This window comes from Ictidomys tridecemlineatus, chromosome 12, assembly GCF_052094955.1.
Source record: "Ictidomys tridecemlineatus isolate mIctTri1 chromosome 12, mIctTri1.hap1, whole genome shotgun sequence".
Lineage (NCBI taxonomy): Eukaryota > Metazoa > Chordata > Mammalia > Rodentia > Sciuridae > Ictidomys > Ictidomys tridecemlineatus.
The window spans coordinates 60,044,262-60,060,737 of record NC_135488.1 but is presented as its reverse complement, the minus strand read 5'-3'; the positions used below and the strand labels follow the sequence as shown (position 1 = coordinate 60,060,737).

The window sequence follows — 16,476 nt, the reverse complement described above, 5'->3', positions numbered from 1 at the left end:
AAGGAACATTCATTGTCCTGACCCCCACCCAAATTTATTTCCTCTCTTTGTGTTCTCCACATATCATCTTTAACTTCATAAACTGCCACACCAGACCAGAAACAGCAGAGACAAGAAGTGCCTGATGTATTCAGTGAGAATCCTCTCTCTACAGGCAAAAATGTTAATGTCTTGAGCCTGGAAGACAAACCCCAGGCCATGGGGATAGGTTAAGAGAGATAACTGGGGGCAATTGAGGAAAAACAGGTCAATCCATTATCCCTATTAGCATGTTCCTCATACTGGTCTTCATAATATGCACAACTGCCAGCATGGCTAGAAACACAGAGGCTTATAGGGCCCACATTCTACAGCCTGTCACTGCTCACCCAGTAACATGGTTGGATCTTCCCCCTTCAATCTATCTTAATTCCAAGGCCTTCTTGCCTGGTCATTTCTTGACTACCAGGTCTTCCCAACAATCTTTGTTCAATTATTCAGGACTGTCCTCCTGACCCCCTCTTTGTGTTTCTCTCAGATACTCATATTGTTACCACACTGAGCCTCGAAACTCGGCTTACATATATCCCAAAATAACAGGATCAAGAGGCCAGGCTGATTTTCCTCACTGGCAGAGGCTCACCTGCAGGCCAGGGAGTTAATGTTAATTTCTCATTAAGCAGACCCATATGCTCTTACCATTGGCACAGAAATCATTCACCAAAAGTTTTACAATGGTCTGAAGGTGATAACCCTATCATCGAATCTTTCTGTTGTAGGAAAACAAGTTATAGATTGGGGTTCTCCTGGGGAACTGACTGATGCTGAATCTAGAGCTTTGGGATGAAAATTACCTTATAGAGACAATTTAGAACATCTGGTTGATAGAGCTGTTTTCCATTCCAACATCACTAGATACTGGTCTAAGGGAGAATTATCAGCTGCCATGAGAATGGATTTTCTGCTAATTCAGGACACAATATGGAAAATAGGTCTGACTGAGGAGACTTTGGGGATCTGGAAGGGTAATTCTCAATATAATAAATTGAAAAATGTTATCTATCGTAACATTTCCTTTCATAAGAAATTGTACCTTCACAGTATGTGTATTAAATCCCTATGTTTTAGGGTCCAGACCCATTCAAATATCCATTCAAATTTTGTGATGCCTCACAAAAATCTATATTATGCTAAATGTGTAAAGTGTGTGCTACAACAACATTTGAACTCTATGGCAAAGTTCAGCACCAACTATAATGACTCTCAAAAGGCTCCTTGTAAAATTAAAAGTACCAGGCAGGAGGCCCCTTAAGTACCATCCACCTAGGAACTACTGAGGCACCTGAAACACCACGCTAAATGGCTCATCTGGTGGCTGAGAGCTGGGACTGTTGGTTTGACTGTAGCGGAGACATTGCATCAGCAGGTCCATTACCTTCAACAATTCCATAAGAAGGTTACCGAGACCTGGCAAACTCAAGAACATATGGATCCAGATAATTCAAACAAAATGCAACAACTAAAAGATTCTATTATTTGACTAGGAGAATAAGTACAACATTTACAATGGGCTCAGAAACTTCAGGGTCATTGTAATATCACCCAATTTTGTGTCACTAGAGATCCATATGATGACACTGAGACACAATGGCAAAATGTATGTAATCACCTAATGGACTTGATCTTTTTCATATCAATACTTGTTTAAATTAAAATTACAATCTCAGGTTCTGCCATAGAAAATGCAAAAACATCCACTTTTGATAAGAAAGTTGGGCCAGTTTAGCTAAGGGGATTTCTTCCCTCAACTCTTTGAAATACTTTTCTACACATATACCTGGGCTACTAGCTGTAACTATACAGTTCATTTCTATTCTAGTTATGCACAGTCTTTCAAGCAGGTTGGAAATGATTAAACCATCAGGAAAATATGGTTCCAACATTAATCATGCTTGCAATGCTCCAAAGGACCCGAACTCCTCAGATCATGGAAAGTGCACCCTGAGTTTGAATGGGATGCAATGGCCTTGATTAAGAGAAATAGGCTCCCCGATGATAGGACCTGCTAAAATTGTTTTCCTACAACTAACAAATCTGTTAATCTTCACCTTTAATATAATAGCCTTTCTTCTCCCTATTCTTAATTGTGTACAAAAAACATTTTCTTAATGAGGTGACCTGTCTGCCTCAAGCCCTCTCCAGAATACAGTCCAAATTTCTGAAACCACAAAAGGAGGACTGTGCCTGAGCCCCAAGTCTACTGCCACATATACTCTTCTAAAGCCTCAACCTCAAGAGCACCCATGTTCTTTTCCAGAACTCTGAGAGATGGGGTCCTCCTACTTCACCATTTCTCCCCAAGAAGCAACCAGATCCAAAATCATTGCCACTATTCATTATGACTTTTCAGAGTCTGGAATAAAAGATAGGCAAATGACAACCCAAAAACAGTGTGGCCTAGGAAGAGGGAGGGAGGGAAAAGCAGAACATTGATAACATTGATCCTTTCCCAATACTTTTTTTCCCAGTGACATAAAAATCCCTGGGAAGGAAGCAAACATCACTCAGTGACAAGACATCCCTGGAAAAGGGCAAGAATTGGTCCTTTCCCAATATATCCATTCTCAGGGATGGGACAATGCACCCTCCATTTTTGCCCTATGAAAACACTGCCAATAAAAACAAATTTCTAGTTTTTGCAACCTTTTTCCTGAATGCCCACGTCCCGTTAAAGTCTTCAATGGGTAAGTTACCTCCCAGTGTGTAACCTATATAAACTCAGACCAGCAGCCATTTCTGACCAGAAAGTCTGCCCATCTGATGCCTGACTCCATAGGTGAATAAAGGCTTTGCTGAATTCATCAGGTCTGCATCCATCATCTCCATCTCCTTAACCTATAGTAGCTGGGGATACCCTTGATTTCTAAGAGAACATAAGAAATGATCTGGCTTACACATACTCACTGTATGTTCTTAGTCTCACATTACATGCCAGTATTATAGAAGTAAGCTATCTGAGGTATGCAACTGAGATAAAAATAAAAATATATATACCCTGAAAAAGTTGACATACTCTGTCTGAGCCATATCTTTATACGACCAAACATTTCACAATCCCTCTTGGCTAAAAATTATCCCACACACAACCAGCAAAAAAAAAAAATTATATTCCATAATTAGCAGTGTAAGAGATGGGAAAAATAGGCCTGTAAATGCAATATTTACCTTTATTTATGAGCAATTTTTTCTATATATGCGCTTGACTTCCTGTGGATTCTTTTTTTTTTTTAACTCTTAATTTTTTTATTGTTGGTCTTTCAAAACATTACATCTTTCTTAATATATCATGTTTCACAATTTGATTCAGAATGGTTATGAACTTCCATTATTACCCCGTATACAGATTGCTGAATCACATTGGTTACATCAGTTACATTTCCATTGATTTACACATTGCCATTCTAGTGTCTGATGAATTCTGCTCTCTATCTATCATCTACTATCCCCCCACCCCTCCCCTCCCCTCCCCTCTTCTCTCTCGACCTCCTCTACTGTAAAACATTTATTCCACTTGTGTACTTCTTCCTTACCCCTTACTTCCTCTTGTATGTAATTTTATAAAACCCTGAGGATCACCTTCCCTTTCCCTGCAGATTCCCTTCTCTCTCCATTTCCCTCCCCCCTCTCATCCCTATTTAATGTTAATCTTCTTCTCCTGCTCTTCGTCCCTACTCTGTCCTTAGTTACTCCCCTTATATCAAAGAATTGAAGGCATTCCCTCTAAGATCTGGAACAAGACAGGGATGCCCTCTCTCACCACTTCTGTTCAACATAGTTCTCGAAACACTGGCCAGAGCAATTAGACAGACGAAAGAAATTAAAGGCATAAAAATAGGAAAAGAAGAACTTAAATTATCACTATTTGCTGATGACATGATTATATACCTAACAGACCCAAAAGAGTCTACAAAGAAACTATTAGAGCTAATAAATGAATTCAGCAAAGTGTCAGGGTATAAAATCAACACGCATAAATCAAATGCATTCCTGTATATCAGCGACAAATCCTCTGATATGGAAATGAGGACAACTACTCCTGTGGATTCTTGACGTTGTGAATCACACTATCTACTCACTGTCTCTAAGGAAGTCCAAAAATTAAATAAAGGTCCATTGACAACTAACAGAATATTTTTTAAAAAAAAACAACTTAACACATTTCTGGGTGGGGTGACACATGCCTATAATCCCAGCAGCTTGGGAGACTGAGGCAGGAAGATTGCAAGTTCAAAGCACACATCAGCAATGGCAAGGTGCTAAGCAACTCAGTGAGACCAGGTCTCTAATAAAACATAAAATAGGGATGGTGATGTGGCTCAGTGGTAGAGTTCAATCCCTGGTAAACCCCCCCCACCACCACACACACACACACACAAAAAAAGGTTACCACCAAGGAAAATGATTAAATCCCATAGTTGTACTCCCCCAAACCAGCTCAGTACTCATATATATATTATTACCAATTCAGTCCTGACTGACTTTATCGCATTACAAGAGAAAGTGGTGAAACTAACACTCTCCAGGGGATCAAAGGCAAAAGCAATTTAGATGAAGTTGGGCTGAACAGACACACCTCTTCCTTGGGTGCACAGCATAACCACAATGCTTTTTCCACAAGCCTCTCTTTGAATGTCTACACAAATCCATCAGGCCCTAAGCAACATAGTGAGACCCTGTCTCTAAAGAAAAATAAAAAGGGCTGGGGATGTGAGGTAATGGGAAAGTGTCCCTGGTTTAAATTCCAAGGACCCGTCCCCCCAGCAAAAAATAATAATAATAATAATAATAATAATAATAATAATAATAATAATAAAATAAAAAAATTAATTGCCTCTTTGATTAAGACAAAATGAGACCTCAATGAGTTAACTTGTTTCTAACAAAAAGTTAAAATTTAAAAGTCCATGTTAACCTCTCTTTTCTTTGTTATCCATACTTTGTTATGTTCTCTTAATGTTCTAACTTTTCTCCTGGCCTTCCACCCAAACATGCAAGACAAAGAATGTGAGAAGCCCAAGATTCTATAGTGGCTGTTTGCATGGGGGAGGAAGTCACAGTAACTGCCACACTGGATCCTCTTACATAAGAAGAGAGAAAGGATCCTCAGTGCCTCTCACATATGAAAGAGGCTGATGGCAGAAAGTCTACATGACCAAGGAGCTGTCCTCAAGAAATTATAAGTTAAAGGAGCACAACAAAAATCCAGAGAGGGAAATTTTACAGTCAACTAAGTCTTCCACCTCTCTAGAGTTTCTGCTATTGCTCAGAGTTCATTTTTCAAAGAATCAACTCACAGAAAAAAAGACCCCTGCTTCTGCTAGTTAAGATAAAGTAATATCAATGTGTACAAGAATGCAGACTCAAGGCTTGTCCATGAAAAAATGTCTACAATGAAGAGGGATGGGGGAAGGAGAGCAGAAGAGAGTTACCAGTCTAAACTGGCCCAGCCCAGGCCAAAGAAAGCAGGGATCAATCAAGGAGAAACTAAAGAGAATCTTGGGCCACATCATTCCCCAGAAAATGCACTCAAGGAACTTCCCCCTAGGGCTGGGATTGTGGCTCAGTGGTAGAATGTTCGCCTAGCACGCATGAGGCACTGGGCTTGACCCATTAATAAAATCAAAGTATTGGGTCCATCTACAACTAGGGGGGAAAAAAACAACTTTTTAACCCCTTTCTGAATCCTTGAATACTGCAGGAACTTCACTAATCAAATCAACTTCTGTGGTTCCACAACCACTATACTTGCTCAAACTAGATGTCTTCCATCTCCAGGGATATTAACGGCATATGTTAATAGAGTAACGTATCACTATTACCTCTTATACTGTGAAGCATAATTTATAACATATTCATAATATTTTAATGAACATTTAAGAGGAACACAGAGATGATATCCCTAACACAAGAGCCTGGGGGAGGGGAGCCATGGGGTCAGCCCATTATGTCCCTCCTGCAGGGCTCACCTACCAGAACTGAGCCATTGAGTTTCTATTATAACTTTCCTGTCACTTTCTCCACCCAATCAACTCTCTTGTCATTTCCCCCACCCAATCCCACCTTCTCCTTCGGAGTCTGACCACTCTATTGGCTACTTCATACCTTTAAACGGCCAGGTTTGTGACATCATTCTCCCACCAAACCTACTGCCACCTGCTAGAATCTTAGGCTTGCCATGTAGTTGTAAACAAATTTGAATCATCGCAAGTGACCAGTGACCAGTAACCAGTCATTAGAGTGGCCAGTAAACAGTGACCAGTGAACCCCATACTGGGAAACATGCATTCTCTAGCCTCAGCCACCCACACATCCTCTGGGGTGATCTCCTCATCCTTTGTATCTACAATTGATGTGACCTCTTCTCTGACCATGTCTGGTGAGTAAAGAAACTTTTTAAAGTTTTTCATTAGACTTTGACCTGCCTCAATTTACTAATGGAGTCAAAAGGGCTTAGAATAATAGGGGAAAGGATGGAACTAGAAATCTGGACACCTAATTTCATTTGGAATTTGACATGTACTAGGTATAGAACTGGACTATCTGACTCTCTCACAAAATCTGTTTCCTGATTTGCTACATGAGGATAACAGATTGCCCATGTTCTGGTCCCTTACTTTTCTTGCATCTTGAGGGGCATGTTTATAGAGAATGAAATCAGATTTCATGGTTGTATTGTTTCAACTGAAAGAGACAAAACCTAGGCAGGGTGGAAACCAAGAGGTTTCCTCTGTAACAGTTTCCCTTCACCAAGATTTCCACTTCAGTATTTCAAATTTAGTGCTGTTCATAAAAGGGACATTCACATATTTGGGAGTTTTCTGTTTCACCTAGGTGAAAAAAGAAATAGGGAGAGAGGAGCACGAGGACAGGGCTGGAAGGAGGCAGATGTTCTTGGGAAAGCAAGTTTGTGACTGTTTAAGCACACGGCAACAGGAACTCGGTGGAGGAAGAAAATATAAAAATAAAGGAGAAGAAAATGTTAGAATTATAGAGATGAAGAGAATGATGTTCTCGATGAAAAAGAGGTTGGTTAAGATGGATGTGGAAGAAAAGCAAAGATCTTATTTAAACCAACAGACAGCATAGAGTGAATCGTCCCAGAGGCTGGTTTAGAGAATGTTTAGCTTAACAGAACAGCAAGGAAACTAAGACTTCAACTAGGGTATCACTGGGGTAAGCAGGTTATCCGAAAAGTCACACTTGGCTGTTACACTTTTTCTATGACCTCTTTCAACACAGATGATGTTGACAGTTTGAACATGAACATGTTAGAAGTATGTTTTAGAAATGATTCTTCCTCCAAACATGCCAAGCAAAGTGGTTCTAGACAGAGATGGGGAAATGGCATTTTCCATGTCCTATTTTGTTCTGATTTTTAAACTACAGGGATATCTAAAAAATGTTTTGTCCAAACCTGCATCAGAAGGACACATTCCTTTCTGTGATATAAGCTGTCAAGGTGAAGCTGTTTTCCATCTTTACAACGTTTTCTTTTCCTAAAAAGACAATATAGAAATAGTCATTGATGATTTCTAAATTTAAGAACCAAAAGAAAGAACTATATAAGAATAAAAATTCAAGCTCCCATCTCTAATTCCGAGTTTATTTAAATAATTATGTGAAGACTTTTTGTTTTGTCTACATTTCAAATAATTGTTTGGGGCTGGGGTGTATTAATATAAAAGGGAGAAGAAAATGTCAGAAGAAAAGACAAAAATTGTTTTAAATTTGTTATTTTATTATACTGTGATGGTTTTCTCAGACTTTAGAAACAAGACTTTTCTCTAAATGTGATAATAAACTAGGCTTCTATGATTTTGTTAAAGCATTTTTTCTGTTTTTTTAATAACCAAAAGGATTATCAGAAAATGTATTTATATCAATTGAAATATCTACCTAGTGGAATTAATGCCTTTTATTTGGTGTTGGTAATCCCTAGAGGAAGAGAAACAAGAACAATAATGACTTTACACTTATTGTTTTTTTCTCTAGTATGTACAAAATTTCTTTCGTCCTTCCTTTTTTCCTCATTCCCTTCTTCTTTCCCTCACTCCCTCCATTTCTCTCTCCTTCCCTCCCTGCCTTGGTCCTTATGCCTCCCTTCCTTCCTCTCATTCATTCTTTCTTTCTTCTTTTCTTCTCTTCTCTCCAGTTCTGAGGATTGAACACAGGGTCTCATGCATGCTAGGCAAGCATGCTACACAAGCTATATCTCCAGGATATTTTATTTGTTTTCTCAGATAGGATCTTCCTGAATTGCCCACAGTGGCTATCAATTCCTGGTTTCCTGCAATCCCACTGCCTCAGGCTCCCGAGTGCTGGGACCAGAGGCCCAGCACAGCATGCCCAGATTCATCCAGGGTTTTAGCTTTAGTTTTCCCTTCTCCACGTGGCTACCCATCTGTTCTTTACTTTACTTCAATTTCTGTTCACTTTACTTCAAATTTGTGTTCACTTTACTTACAATTACACACATTTTTAGTATAGTTTCTCTGTCTATATGTACTGCTTGAGAATGCATTCAAACTCACCTTCAATTATGAGCTTTGTTTTGATTAACAATATTCACTAAAATCAAAGAGAAACATTCACTTTCATAATATTGTATGCATGATAACAGAAGTCATTTCTTAGCAAATTTGATATACATTCACTTTTGCTCATATCGATATGTTCATTATTATGTAGTCATTCCTTTTAGTTCTGAGCTGTTTTTGACTTTTGCTTCTATCTTTCCAGAACATACTGTAACTCCCTCCAAAGGAAACTTTTTGTAATATCTATTTATCAGTTGTAGTTCAAGACAATACTTTTATTTTATTTATTTTTACGTGGTGCTGAGGATTGAACCCAGGGCCTCACATGTGCTAACCCTAACGTTAGCCCCCTAACGCTGAGCCATAACCTCAGCCCTCACATGAATCTTATGTAATATGACGCTTTTATTTATGGATGAATTATCACTATTGTTATTGTTATAACCACACTAAAGATGAGTAACCTGAAGCTCAGAAACTTTCAATTTCTTTCAAGAAGCATTCCTTGAGAAACTGAATTTCAGGTAGTCATTTTCATGTAGGATCAGCAGTTAGGCTGAAAGAGGGCAAAGATTGACGCTTAAATTATCATTTGGATGGTAAACCTGAACTCTAGGAAATACCATGTGACCTGGAAAAACAAAAGGAGATACTAAAGATCACTGTGGTGATATCAGTACGATTTTCTATGAACAGGGGAAAACAAATTTCTCAATCTCCACATTTCTGCTCTTTGCAACAAGAGTCCTGGCCAGGGAGAAACTTTCCATAATCTGTTGCTGATTTTGAACAAGTCAATCTCACTTCCCTGACCCTTGGTGTACTCATTTGCTATCTGGTAATGTTGGGGTTTTCTCTGAGTTTGAAAATGCTTCAGTTCTAGGGCAAATTCATGAGTCAATACTAGTGCAGGTTCAAAGGAAAGGTAGGACAGGTAGAAGGATGCTTTTAGAGAACAAATGTGAAGCAGACCACTTGGGACTTCTGTGCCCAATTTGAGAGAAAAGGCAGGGAATCAGAAGAGTGCTTGCAGCCATCCTAAATGGAGTGATTTGGGGTCTCTCAATGATTATTGGAATGAGGGCCTTCCTGATTACTACAACATTAAGATGATATTGTTCCTCAAATATTGTAAGAATCTGCCTGTCTCATCAATATTTTCACCACCCTCTTCTTCCTACAGAACTTTTCCAAAATTCTTCTTTACATGGAAATGCTGATTCTCTGCAGCTGTCTCTTCCTGTGGTGACCAATGCAGCTTCCCTGACAGGAAGTGTCTGCAACTTCTCCAGAGCCTCTGCTCCAGCTGCCACTTCAGCATGGTTACTGCCCTCAACCTGTGGCACCTCCTTCCAGCCACTCATGGGCAGTGCCTACCTTTATCAACATGCTAGCACAGCCATGGTGTCTGGAGTTACTGGCCAGCACCAGACTCCCATGGCACCTGCCCCCTATCCAAGTATTTCTGAGTTGTATATCCCAGGAAGTGCTGAAAAGAGCTCATCCTCACTCAGGGACTTTAATATGACTGTCACTGACCAGAATACAGCAGATTCTTCCCTATCTATGACATTCCAGTATGACAAAACTTCCAAAGCCAATGTCATGATCCCTGGGTATCCACTACTATCTGGTAGGCTCGTCCAGGTGACACTACCTCAGATTCCAAATCAAGGACATTGCCTCTCACTACCCCACCAAGAAGGAAGCCAGGTCTACTACTATGATCAAAACTCTCTGGGGACTCTGCTCTCTGGAGAACATGACCCCTGCCTGCAATCCTATGGCTCTGTGCCATATGCAGGAAGTAGTGCCACTGCCCCTCAACCAGAAATGGTGACAGTGCTGAAGGAAGTTCAGCCCACAAATGTCCTACCATCAGTCCCTACACCTGTGACCTACTACTCTGTGTCCACTCAAAGCATAGAAAAAACACATTTTCAAGGTGAGTACAAACAGCAAAAAGGGGAAGGAATGAGATTACCATTCGAAAGGAGGGTCCAGTTTTCAGCTGGTAACTGTGGGTCCACACATCCCTAGAATTCAAGTGCTGAGATTTTAACCACAATCTTGTTCAGCAGTCCCCATTTTCAGACTCTGTAAGACAAGCATGCAGCACAGCGTAATGGCCACCCATGCATTTAAGAGACCTCTAGGAGCACACGGAAGGAAGCGGCTGTTCACTATTTTTGCACTCAGTCCAGCTACACAACCACACTATAAATACATTTCCCTAATTTTACTTTGGTTTAGAAAAATACATCAACACATATCAGGGTGTGACAGTTTAATTGTCCCTTAATTGACTGCAGGATTTAACCTCTGTATGTAGAGATGCTGTCCAAAGCAGGAGTCCAAAACCCCCGACCATTCACATTGATCTCATGAGCATCAGCTCCACCCTCTCCTAGGTCATGGTGTTAAGTGTTCTTACATTCTGGGGAGAGTGGAGAGAATTGAGAGGCCCCTATATGAGAGCGAGAGACTTCATGAAAGAGTTTTTCTGGGTTTCCCACAGAGGAGACAAGTGCTCTACCGGAAACCCATGCTGCCATGGTGATGAACCAGCCCAAAAGTAACACTTCAAGGGATCACCTGTAACTAATATGCAACTCTTAACAGATATCTGTCAGTGGTCCTTAAAAAGAGCTAATAGAAATGCTTTCTCCACAGTTGGTGGTTCCCCTGAAAGGTGTGGAGCTGGGAAGGGGGAGCATCCTACTTACCATCGTCCTTGATTCCTTTGCAGGGATGGAAACTTCCCTAGGGATGGAGGCTTCCTTGGGATTGCAACCTCCAAGTCAGACATTTTGTCTGCCACAGCCTCCAGAATTCTCATACATCTGCAATAACAGAAAAAGCCAGGGGCAGGAAATCACAAGTGCCTTAATGGGTCCTAGTGATCCAGTGAGGAACAGAAAACATAAAGCCTCAGAGTCTCCTCATGGAACTCCTCAGGCCAAAATGCAGCTAAGGGACCTAGAGTGTGCATTAGGAGGAGAAGTTGCTCACAGGGATGCAGACAGCAGTAGGGCCAATGTGCACACGGCCAAGCACTGTAAGAGCAAAGCTCAGAAAGCTGCATCCAGCAGGAACAGCAAGGCTAAGGGCCATGGGCAAGAAAAGACCAAGAGACCCAGAGCAAACGACTCCAAGAAAGCCGAGGAGAGGAAGCAGCCAGGCAACAAAGTCGAGGCAGAAGACAAGCCAACGGTGCCCAAACTAAAGCGGAAGAGGAACCAACCTGAGCTTTGCCAAGAGTCCTTTAAAAAGCCTCGGAGCTGTCTCGGCATGCACATGTTGGAGTCGGTGCAGGTTTTCCACGCACTGGGGAAGAAGAATGATAAGAAAACTGGGCTCTCTTCCTCCCGGGCCCTGGGAAACTCAGGCAGTACCCAAGACAACCGTACATGCCCAGCTATGAAACCATGGCTGGTGGTTAAGGGTCCTGAGAAATCACAAGTCAAAGCCCAGAATCCAGATATCGGTGCTGAAGGAGAGGGTCCTGCTCCATCCATTGATGAGCCTCCACCACCTGGGAAGGTAAAATTGGTACCTTTGCCTTTTCTGACCCAGGAGAAACCTCCACCTCGACCAGCAATCAATAGGAGGCCACAGTCTCTGGCCTCACGGAGACCCACTGGGTCTTACCCTGCCCAGCCTGGCCCTGCTAGCTCAGCTCAACCCATGGCAGTCAACACATCCCAACCAGCTACTGCCAACCCATCTTGGATGCGTCCTGCCAAGCCAGCTCACCCCGTTTTGACTCATGCCATTCAGTCAGGTGTGAGTGCTTCTACCCAGCCTAGTGTCCCTCGGTCTGCTGCTTCTGGGCCTGCACCCTACAAAACATCATCTTGTACTTCTCTTCATTGGCAACCCGTTCCCAGGGTTGGGACCCAGCCCCAGTCACAACCACCCAAGCCTCAAAACCAATATCTCCTCCAAGACTTTGCCTTACAACCAATTCCATGGAGGAAACCTAATGTTCCTGGGCAAGTAGTATCAACTCCCATCACCAGACACCAGAGGCCAGAGCGGGAAGCCATGAAGAAGAAGGCTCAACAAGAGCGTGAGAATGCTGCCAAGTACACTGCTTTGGGGAGAGTGCAGGGTTTCCTTGAGAGGGAAAGAGAGATGGAGTTTTCTCGCTACTATGGCTACATAATGTAAGAGCTGCTAAGATCAGTGGTGCCACTTAGGGACCAAATAGTTTTCCACATGTATATAGATAGAGTGATACACATTTATTCTCAGATGCTTTCAACGTTTAATAAACTTATACAAATAAATGTAATATAATTCACTAATACATAATAAAGAGGCCTTCTGGTACCATTGTTAGAAAATAAAGAGGCCTTTGGGTCCTACATGGGTTCCAAATACTCTTCTCATATACACATAGATAGATAGATGAAAATTTTTTCAGAGTTGAAAAGGTAATATAGTTTAATAAAGAAATGCTATAGTATTGATTAGAGGGTAAGTAATAAAGAGGCTTTATATTGCCATTTGAATACCAAATAGTTTTCCACATATATATACAGAGAGGTACATAGATACAAAAGTGTTCACTTATACATGTTTAAGACTTAGTATACTTGAATAAAGAAATGTAATAGTATTCTTTGAGAGATAAGTAATAAAGATGCTTTCTGGTACTGCTTGGGCATCACATAGTTTTCCACATGTGTAGATACAAATTTTATAAATATGTAGATACAAAGATACAAATGAATTCATTCTAATATATTTTTAAAGTTTAGTCAAATTGAATAAAGAAACTCCATAGAATTGGTTAATAGATAATAAAGAGGCCTTGTGTTAGCACTTGGCTATCAAACATTTGTCCTCATAGACATATGAATATGTACTCATTCCAATATACTTTTCAAACTTAATAAAACTGAATAAAGAAATGTAATGGAATTGATTAATAGATAATAAACAGGAATTTTCAGTTTGAATGGCTGTTAAGTGTGGTCTATTTTGGTAGTGGTGGGGATCACAGCCTGCATGAGAAGAAAGGAACTCAAATTTGGCCAGGATAATAGAAGTAAAGGCTAGGAATGGGGGAAAGAGGAAGGCATGTATTCCAGCACTAGGAAGGCAAAAAGAAGAGAGATGTATGGGTTTACTGGAAGAATCAGGAATTGGCAAAATGGCTGACCAGTAACACAATGTTTGAAACTAGGGATAAAATGATAAAATGTCAAGCAAGTTGAAAATGATAGGAGACGGGTTCAGGTTGACCAGAAGAAATGCAAAAATCCAATAAAAACCTCTCATGGAGAATGGCCTAGTTTTTGGTCTACCTGAAAGGCATTTTACAAAAGAAGATTCAGGGCACATCTCCACCAGGTTTGGGTCACTTAAGATCCTAGCTGGGAAAGGTGAATACAAAACACGGGAAATCTACCAGGGGTGGTAGAGGGTTCACAGTTACCCTGAGGGAAGCTCATAACCTGGGACTTGGCCAAGTGAACTCAGCAGCGTGGGGCCCACCCAGAACATGGCCTGGAATAAATCACCATTGACTCAACACCCATGCACCAGGGCAGCAGAGAGGCACTACTTGAATAAACCTTCACACACAAGGCCAGTATCACTCTGACAATTTACTAATGGTTGAGAAGCAAGGCCTCAATCTGAGGCTTGTGTCCTCAAGTCCTCAGTGTTGGCAACGGCCCCCAGCAGGCAGCCAACCTGGTTTTCAGAGCACAGCATAGAGATGTTGGGGTAGAGGGTGAAGGAGAGAGATCACACTTGAAAGGGGGTTAAATACTGAACTGAGAAGCCTGTCAGGTCCTCTTCCATTGATTCTGGTAAGCGCTGTCTTCAGCGACCATTGCCATGAACGGAAGCCCACAAGAAAAACATCACTCCTTGGCTTCCATCTCCACCCAATGCAAGCACAGTGCGCATGCGCAAAGAGAAACCTGCCAACAGCTGCAGGATCCAGCAGCCCCAACAACTTTCACCCATTCCCTCAAAATTGCCAGTCACCATCTTCACCACTCTTCCCACAGGAGTCATCACCTTTTCCCTCATTTTGGAAACTTCCAGAGATATTTAACCCCAAAATGTATGTATCACAATTTGTTAAATTATCTGACCCACAGATTTGAAATGTAACCTCTATGACATATTAAATTCCTATGTGTATTTGCATTCTCCTTTGTAGGATTTGCCTGGCTTTCTTGCTTTTCCTATTTACCAGGTCTCTGGAATATTTTTCATCATGTGTTTCATTTTATTTTTAATTCAGTATTCTTTCTGAGAGTATCTATTACGTTCATTCATGTTTTCCCTTTTAGATTAGTCTTCTTTTGATTTCTACCATCTCCTCTAATGTCCATTTATGTTGTTCCTTTTTATTATGAAACATAAAACTCAACATTTAGACCATTTTTATGTGGATAACTCTATAGCATTAAGTAGATGCACGATGTTGTTCGAGCATTATCCACTATCCAAATCCAAAACTTCTCACCATCCCAAACAGAAAGCTATATACATGATATAATTTTCCATTCCCCTCTCAGATTCTGTCCTATTTTGCATTGCGTGGCCTTCTGTCTTTTAGCTAGTTTTGAAAGAGTGGGCTACCATCTGATGTGCTTGGGGGGTTCTTTTCTGACTTGTTTTCGTCCTCTGAGAGGATGCTATTCTCCTTTTTCTTAGAATACCTGTATTTGGGATTTGGTTTCCTTCTTTTCTTGCTATGCACTTTGATGCAAAATTCATTTTCTTTGTAAAAGTATGGTTGAGGATAGAGTTTCTTATGTGATGGAACTGCAACTTCCACCTCTCCTTCGTCCATTTATTCTTCTTCCCTCCAGTTCTGTCCCTCTCCATTCTCCCTTTGCTCTCCTCCTTCTCCTCCTCCTCTTCCTTCTTGAAGTATTAAAAACATGTCGACTTATTTTCTAAAATTTTCTGGCTGTCTCCACAGGGAGGTTTATCCTTTGTGTCTATTGTTCCTCCCAGCGATTTCTCCTCTGGATGAGGCCTTTTCTGAAAAGGAGCGTTCTATGCTCATTTTTCAAGACACTTTAGGTTCTGGACAGCATCAGCCCTTCCGATTTGAATGTGGAACATTTGTACTTACAGCTGCTCCTCAGTTTCCACAGAGAATTGCACCCAGGACCCCTCAAAGGCACCAAATTCCATAGAGTTGAAGAGAGACTGCACACATTCAAATTATCTAAATCATCTCTAATTACTTATCATAACTACAATGTAAATGCTATGTAAATAGCTGTTGTACCATATTGATTATAAAACGTATAGTACACATTGTAGGACACCTACTGCACTCACTTTGGGGTTGGCCAGAACCCCTCTCAGTTTCAGCTGCTCTTCTCCTGCTGGCCCACAGTGCTTTGCAGGAATGCCTGCTGGAGCTTTCAAAGCCTCCTGTCTCCCATTTCCTCTGCTGCAAGGGCTGCTGCCAGGCAGGTCTGGTGCCTCCTGCTGGTGGTTTGCCCTATCCTCTTGTTCTGAGGTTCCTAGAAAACACTGTGTTCTCTACTTTTGTGGTAAATGCTACTCCAGGGTTTGGCTTTCTGTCATCTATTTCCATGGCCTCTAGGCCAAACGTATCTTTTTTTGGGAGACTCCAATCTGCACTGCTGCCTGCACCTTTCAGAAATCTTGATAAATAACGTAATTATTTTAAATTGAGAACACTGCAGGTTTCAGTTCCCTGAAGCAGAGCTTCATTTCCCCCAAACTAGGTAAGACACTGAGACAGACTGTGAGTCCCCTGTAAAGACCATGGCACCTGGTGTCTTTGCTTGCTATGTTGGTGTTTGAGTGAGAAGCAATCTCAAGGTTCATGGGGGAGGGATATCTGGCCACAGGAAGAGGGAGTAGTCTGTAGGACAGGTGGAGAATG

The 16,476-nt window shown here is 41.2% G+C and overlaps 1 pseudogene; it reads left to right on the top strand.

Annotated features, from left to right (window-relative positions):
- Window positions 1-6,318: 6,318 nt before the first annotated feature.
- Window positions 6,319-12,749, top strand: LOC144368944 (uncharacterized protein C2orf78 pseudogene; annotated as a pseudogene).
- Window positions 12,750-16,476: the final 3,727 nt, after the last annotated feature.